Source organism: Aegilops tauschii, chromosome 6 (genome assembly GCF_002575655.3).
Source record: "Aegilops tauschii subsp. strangulata cultivar AL8/78 chromosome 6, Aet v6.0, whole genome shotgun sequence".
In the NCBI taxonomy this organism is placed as follows: Eukaryota; Viridiplantae; Streptophyta; class Magnoliopsida; order Poales; family Poaceae; genus Aegilops; species Aegilops tauschii.
The window spans coordinates 273,823,666-273,831,962 of NC_053040.3; the positions used below are offsets into that span (position 1 = coordinate 273,823,666).

General features: G+C 38.8%; 1 long non-coding RNA gene across 3 annotated transcripts; it reads right to left on the reverse strand.

Annotated features, from left to right (window-relative positions):
* Positions 1 to 1,747: 1,747 nt before the first annotated feature.
* Positions 1,748 to 5,243, reverse strand: LOC120967005 (uncharacterized). Of its 3 annotated transcripts, XR_012187741.1 has the most exons (5): positions 4,724 to 5,243; positions 3,853 to 4,501; positions 3,148 to 3,221; positions 2,578 to 2,740; positions 1,748 to 2,096 (listed from the first exon to the last, which is right to left on the reverse strand). It is a non-coding gene; the product is annotated as an uncharacterized lncRNA (long non-coding RNA). The 3 variants fall into 3 exon arrangements; XR_012187740.1 differs by lacking the exon at positions 3,148 to 3,221; XR_012187739.1 differs by having other exon boundaries at positions 2,578 to 3,221.
* Between the last annotated feature and the right edge of the window lie 3,054 nt (positions 5,244 to 8,297).

Here is an 8,297-nt window from a genome sequence, read left to right on the forward strand (position 1 = left end):
GCTCGTGTGTTGGATTGCTTGCTTGTTATGATCGCTCAAGATAATACTAAATTGTGTGACTTTGCCAATACCAACAACAATTATTTTCTTAGCACTCCGATTGTTGCTCTTACCGATGCTGAATCTTGTGAAATTAATGCTGCTTTGCTGAATCTTGTTATGAAAGATCAATTCACCGGCCTTCCTAGTGAAGATGCCGCTACCCATCTAAATAGCTTTGTTTATTTGTGTGATATGCAAAAGAAAAAAGATGTGGACAATGATATTGTTAAACTGATGCTATTTCCGTTTTCGCTTAGAGATCGTGCTAAAACTTGGTTTTCGTCTTTGCCTAAAAATAGTATTGATTCTTGGAATAAGTGCAAAGATGCTTTTATCTCTAAGTATTTTCCTCCCACTAAGATCATCTCTCTTAGAAACGATATTATGAATTTTAAGCAACTTGATCATGAACATGTTGCACAATCTTGGGAGAGGATGAAATTAATGATACGTAATTGCCCCACACATGGTTTGAACTTATGGATGATTATACAAAAAAATTATGCCGGATTGAATTTTGCTTCTAGAAATCTTTTAGATTCGGCCGCGGGAGGCACTTTTATGGAAATCACTTTAGGAGAAGCTACTAAACACCTAGATAATATTATGGTTAATTATTCTCAATAGCACACTGAAAGACCTACTAGTAAAAAGGTGCATGCAATTGAAGAGATTAATGTTTTGAGTGGAAAGATGGATGAACTTATGAAATTGTTTGCTAATAAGAGTGTTTCTTCTGATCCCAATGATATGCCTTTGTCTACTTTGATTGAGAATAATAACGAATCTATGGACGTGAATTTTGTTGGTAGGAACAATTTTGGTAACAACGCTTATAGAGGAAACTTTAACCCTAGGCCGTATCCTAGTAATTCCTCTAATAATTATGGTAATTCCTACAACAACTCTTATGGAAGTTTTAATAAGATGCCCTCTGATTTTGAGACTAGTCTTAAAGAATTTATGATTTCTCAAAAGAATTTCAATGCTTTGCTTGAAGAAAAATTGCCTAAGATTGATGAATTGGCTAGGAACGTGGATAGAATTTCTCTTGATGTTTATTCTTTGAAACTTAGATCTATTCCACCTAAGCATGATATCAATGAGTCTCTCAAAGCCATGAGAATTTCCATTGATGAGTGCAAAGAAAGAACCGCTAGGATGCGTGCTAAGAAAGATTGCTTTATGAAAGCATGTTCCACTACACCACGGTAGAGCTTCCGTGACACACCAATGTGTCGGCATAGGGTACCTTTGCCGACAGATAAGTTGTAGCTAACACCAATGCTGACAGAAGATGAAAGAGTCGGAGGACTTGCTATGGGCAAAGGTATTGCCGACAGTTATTTACTTCCCGACACTTTTTCAGTCGGCATACACCCTACCTATGCCGACAGATGGTATGTCCACATACACCCTACCTACGCCGAAACTTTTTCAGACAAGATACACCCTACCTACGCCGACAGATACCCTGTCCACATACACCCAACCTATGCCGACACTTTATTAGCCAGGTACACCATACCTATGCCAACAGATAGTATATCAACAAATACCCTGCCTATACTGACAGATATTGCCTTTGCCGACATATAAATTGCTGGTAAAGTGATGTGCAGCCAAAACAATATACATATATATAATTATCCATATATACAAGCTCTAAACAGATTCAATTATTAACCTCACATCCAGAAGCAGGTTCAAGATTAACACATACTGTATAACAATTAAAATATGTTCACAAACATGCATATACATTGAACGCAAGTTGACAAACACATCAAATCTTGACAAAGCATAGTTTGACCATCTTAACAATCACCCAGAGTACACAAGTCACAAAAGGATGAGCACTATTTGCTGGTACAAGAGACTTCAGCTAGATGGTCCAGAACACACAAGTATGCATCCACATGCACAGAGTGCAAGCTCCAAAATACTCGAAACATCAAATTGTCTAGTAGACAGATAAGATCCATGATTACAGGTTGGTTGGTCCATAAACACTACAAAGTCATCACGTCCATGTGCACCAGTTGGCTAAGTGCCTGAAATTTTTTCACAAAAATTTGTTAAGAAAGTGGAATCAACTCAAGTTGTTCAAAGCTCATATGTGGATTAACACATATTCGATCAAAAAATCCTCATGATATCATAGTTAACAATATAGTTTCTACAAAAGTTATAATTGGATCACATGGTACTATATAGAACTATGCTCCTGTGCTTCCACTTTTATCAACAATGAAGGCATTGACCATCCGAAACAGAGTTCCTACAACCTAGTAGCTTATTTTATAGCCTATTACATAAGTATTCACTGAAGAAAAGACAACCTATTTGGCAACCTCTCCAGATTTTCATGATTAAGAGCCACATAACCATGGATAGAAAAGGAAACCATGACACATATATACACAAGCAATTTAGTGTTAACACATAGGCTAGGCAACCTTGTAAAGTGACATTTTAGAAAATGTTCTTATGCAATAGCGTGTGAGCTAATTACTACTGAAACAGAAAATGTACCTAGTAGTTGCCTACTACAAGTCGCGGTCCTAGTTCCCGGTGACGTAGCCTTTCCATGCACCATTCGTTTTCTGCTGCACGTGCGCGACCATGGTTCCCAGCAAGGTAGTCATCTGTTCTCTACCCATTGCTCATGCTGCATGCTAGTGGTCGTGGTTCCCGGCTATTGTCGGCAAGACTAAATAAATTAGTAACTTGTTTCTCATCAGGCATTGTAATTAATTATGACAACTATGTGTAACTACACTATTTGCATCTATTTTTTACTCTAACCAGTGAGCGTGCACGTGCAATGCACGTATAACCAAATGAAGATATTTTTCTCATTCATCCTAGTCAAGAGGCAATTATTCAAATAAAATCAACAAAAATGTATAATAAATATACTACGCATTCACAACTCCCTAAATACTTCTTCCGTCCCAAATAAGTGTCTCAACTTTAGTACAACTTTGTTACAAAGTTGAACCCTTATTTTGGGACAAAGAGTAATACGGAATTGCCATTAACCACAAACTACAAAGTCTACACTAAATAACCTAATCTTGGTATACAGCTTTAGTGGGCTACCATAGTTTTTACACTGATGAAATAACATAATGACCTCCCTTCCAGCTTATCCAAAAATAATATTCTGATTTTATCTGAAACGGTGAAAGAATAGTATGCAGTTATAATTAACAAAAACATAATTTCTACAATATAAGCTTGAGAAAGATAGAGGTAACAGTCAAGGATGACATGTCAAATTACAATGTAGATAGAGCATAAATGCAGTATGTAAAAATATTCTGATATGCAGAGTGATACCAAGAGAAACAATGGCAAAGCACTGACTAGCAGGCACTTGTATAACAAAGTAGGATCCCAGATCAAGCCACAGAGAAATAAAAAGTCTGGGCAATATAAATTATGGGACAATGCAGAGGCTGAGGAACCATCTTCCATTATCTAAAAAATAAGTTAAGCATATCAATAGAACAAGTGGAAGTTTTGGAGCCACGACCATTAGTGAGATCTCTAGTCATTGCAAACTTCACACATATCATGATAGCAGAAACAAAAATATGTCCTGACAGAACAATTCGTAGGCATTGGAGCATGATGATAAAATTTAATATGCTAGAACAATGGTAGGCAATTTTGTAAATGTAATGGTTTCAGTGAAGGTCATATTAGTCCATGGAGCAACCACAAAGCAACCAATCAGTCCATGGAGTAACCAAAATAATAACATCCACTACAGAGTGGCCGGGTAGGGAGCGAGAGGCATACCTGAAATAGTGTTGACGGGCAATGGGGATGGCCTTGCGACGTTGTGGTTGTCGAACCATCATGCCTGCTGAAGCTCCTTCTTCACCATCTCTTTTCCTTGCCTTCAGCAATCGCAAAATTTAGCACAATCTGACAACAGCATAATAAATGATTTTTTCTTCAATAACAAACTCACTTGCAGTACAGTTCTACAAGCAGTTAAGACAATAAAGCTATAGGAGAAGATTTGGAACCATAGAAGTACAGAGAGATTGAAAACACAAGCCTGACATGTTCTTCGTAACAGATAATTTGGATTATTTTTTCTAAAGCATACTTCTATGTCCTGAACTGAACCAAACTGAATTACACTGATTAATTTTGGACTAACAACGCTCTTCCAATACATCAACCAAGAAACAATTCCAAGATATAGAAATAAGATCAACCTGAGCAGTTTACTTGTTACTCACAAGAGATACAAAATTTCAAATTGGCTTCAAGAAATAACATCATTGGTACATCTATGCCTAATGGTGAAGGGTGCCGCTAATGGTCAAATATATTACACTTCATCGAGAAACTTCAGAACACCGAAGCAAATACTTTTTTATGATACGAGCTTGAAGTTCACATATCATTTGTTGAACAACTATCCACCTGTATGACACTGCACATGAGAAAAAAAGAACCATCACATACTCTAAACAATTTATTAAAATGTCACATTAATTTAGGGTACACGATATAAAAACTCCCAAGTGTATGCCTAATTGACTTCAAGATCATTAGAAAATAAGGTGTGCGTCTCTTACACATCCTCACTACCATGGGAAGCCACCTCCATTTGACACTTATAGAGAAGGAAATCTCAGGACAATTTGATGCTTACCTTAGGGCATGGCGACGGCTGGCTTCGAGAGGGGCGCAGCTCGAAGGGGATGGATCCCCAGCAGCAGCAGGTCCCATTGCAGCAGGACCGGCAGTAGCAGGTCCAATTGCAGCAGGACCGGCAGCAGCGGGAGCCCAGAGATGGAGGCCTGGCAACAGCAGGTGCAGCAATGGGGGGAGCCGGAGATGGGGCCCCGGCAGCAGCAGGGCGGGGATTGGCGAGGACGACGGCTGGATGTCGAGGGGGCGGCCCGAGGACGGCGGTTGTATGTGGATCTCGAAGACGGCGGCTCGGCCTTGGGATGGAGCTTGAGGGGAAGGGGTGGAGTGCAAGGACAGGTAGATGTCGGGGTGGAGCTCGGGGGCGGGGGAATGCGAGCTCCGACACGACGGCTTGACGACGGGGTGGAGTGCAAGGCCGGCGACAGGATTGTGGATCGAGCACGAGGGCGGCGGCAATAGCCACTGGTTAGGGTTGTGGAATCGGGTTCGAGTTGGGGTCCTTGGGGATATTCTGCACGGGGGTGAAGGATATTTTGCGCGAACACCCCAAAAATTCCACCCCTCGCGCGGAAATCGCGCCCACAAGTTTCCAACCTTCAGTCCATTGACCCGTGTCCATCTACGCCGACACTTGGTCTGTGTCCATACACCCTATGTACGCCGACACATTTCAGGTCGCTAAGTACATACCTACGCCGACTAAAAAAATGTCAAGGTCCATACATACGCCGACACATAACATGTTATTAAACAATTACTGACAGATACACCGTTGCTTCGTGATTGCTGACTCTTAGTGTGTTCACAGTGATGTACCTTTGCCGACACATGATCCGAAGACAAAGCATAAAAGCTATGGTGACAGTTATTTTGTGGAGATTATTGGACCTTTGCCCACAAAAATGTGTCACGTAAGCTCTACCGTGGTGTAGTGTTTTTCTAGTTCTCATGATAATAAAGACGAAGATCTAAAAGTAATTGATTTTTCTCCTATTAAACCTTTGTTTTGAAATATGAATCTTGATAATGATGGGATTGGAGATGAGCCAACTTTAGTTAGAAGGCGTCCCAATGATTCAGAGTTTTTAGATCTTGATGCAAAATTTGGTAAAAGTGGGATGGAAGAGGTCAAAACTTTATATAGCAATGAACCCACTATTTTGGATTTCAAGGAATTTAATTATGATAATTGTTCTTTAGTAGATTGTATTTCCTTGTTGCGATCCGTGCTAAATTCTCTGCATGCTTATAGTCAAAATAAGGCTTTTACTAAACATATTGTTGATGCTTTAATGCAATCTTATGAAGAAAAGCTTGAATTGGAAGTTTCTATCCCTAGAAAAATTTATGCTGAGTGGGAACCTACTATTAAAATTAAAATTAAATATCATGAATGCTATGCTTTGTGTGATTTGTGTGCTAGTGTTTCCACGATTCCAAAAACTTTGTGTGATTTCTTAGGTTTCCGTGAATTTGATGATTGTTCTTTAAACTTGCACCTTGTGGATTCCACCATTAAGAAACCTATGGGAAGAATTAATGATGTTCTTATTGTTGCAAATAGGAATTATGTGCCCGTAGATTTCATTGTCATTGATATAGATTGCAATCCTTCATGTGCTATTATTCTTGGTAGACCTTTCCTTAGAACGATTGGTGCAATTATTGATATGAAAGAAGGGAATGTTAGATTCCAATTTCCATTAAGGAAAGGCATGGAACACTTTCCTAGAAAGAAAATCAAAATACCTTATGAATCTATTATGATAGTCACTTATGGATTGCATGCCAAAGATGGCAATACCTAGATCTATCCTTGCCTTTATGCCTAGCTAGGGGCGTTAAACGATAGCGCTTGTTGGGAGGCAACCCAATTTTATTTTAGTTTCTTGCTTTTTGGTTCTGTTTAGGAATAAATAATCCATCTATATTCTGTTTAGATGTGGTTTTGTGTTTTAATTAGTGTTTGTGCCAAGTAGAACCTTTGGGAAGACTCGGGGAAAGTCTTTGCGATCTTGCTGTAAAAAACAGAAACTTTAGCGCTCACGACATTAGCTACAACCTTTTACTGGAGAGTGCTATTCAGTTGATTCTTTTTGCAGATGATTAATAGATAAATTACTCACGTCCAGCAATTTATTTTTGAATTTTTGGAGTTCCATAAGTTTGTGTTAGTTACAGATTACTACAGACTGTTCTGTTTTTTACAGATTCTGTTTTTCGTGTGTTGTTTGCTTATTTTGATGAATCTATTGGTAGTAATGGAGTTTATAAACCATAGAGAAGTTGGAATACAGTAGTTTTAACACCAATATAAAAATAATAATTACTTCATTACATTACCTTAAAGTGGTGTTTTGTTTTCTTTCGCTAACGGAGCTCACGAGATTTTCTGTTAAGTTTTGTGTTGTGAAGTTTTCAAGTTTTGGGTAAAGATTTGATGGATTATGGAACAAGGAGTGGAAAGAGCCTAAGCTTGGGGATGTCCAAGGCAACCCAAGGTAAAATATAAGGACAACCCAAAAGCCTAAGCTTGGGGATGCCCCGGAAGGCATCCCCTCTTTTGTCTTCGTCCATCGGTAACTTTACTTGGAGCTATATTTTTATTCACCACATGATATGTGTTTTGCTTGGAGCGTCTTGTATGATTTGATTCTATGTTTGTTAGTTCACCACAATCATGCTTGCTGTACACACCTTTTGAGAGAGACACACATTATTCGGAATTTATTAGAATACTCTATGTGCTTCACTTATATCTTTTGAGCTAAACAATTTTGCTCTAGCACTTCACTTATATCTTTTTAGAGCACGACGGTGGTTTTATTTTATAGAAATAATTGATCTCTCATGCTTCACTTATATTATTTTGAGAGCCCTTTAGAACAGCATGGTACTTTGCTTTGGTTATAAAATTAGTCCTAATACGATAGGCATCCAAGATAAAAACTTTAAAGTGCATTGAATACTAAGAGAAGTTTGATACTTGATAGTTGTTTTGAGATATGGAGATAGTGATATTAAAGTTGTGCTAGTTGAGTAGTTGTGAATTTGAGAAATACTTGTGTTGAAGTTTGCAAGTCCCATAGCATGCACGTATGGTAAACGTTGTGTGACAAATTTGAAACATGAGGTGTTCTTCGATTGTCAGTCTTATGAGTGGCGGTCGGGGACGAGCGATGGTCTTTTCCTACCAATCTATCCCCCTAGGAGCATGCACGTAATTCTTGGTTTTTGATGACTTGTATATTTTTGCAATAAGTATGTGAGTTCTTTATGACTAATGTTGAGTCCATGGATTATACGCACTCTCAACCTTCCATCATTGCTAGCCTCTTCAATACCGTGCATTGCCCTTTCTCACCTTGAGAGTTGGTGCAAACTTCGCCGGTGCATCCAAACCCCGTGATACGACACACATTATCACACATAAACCTCCTCATATCTTCCTCAAAACAGCCACCATACCTACCTATTATGGCATTTCCATAGCCATTCCGAGATATATTGCCATGCAACTTTCCACTATTCTGTTTATTATGACACGCTTTGTGATTGTCATATTGCCTTAC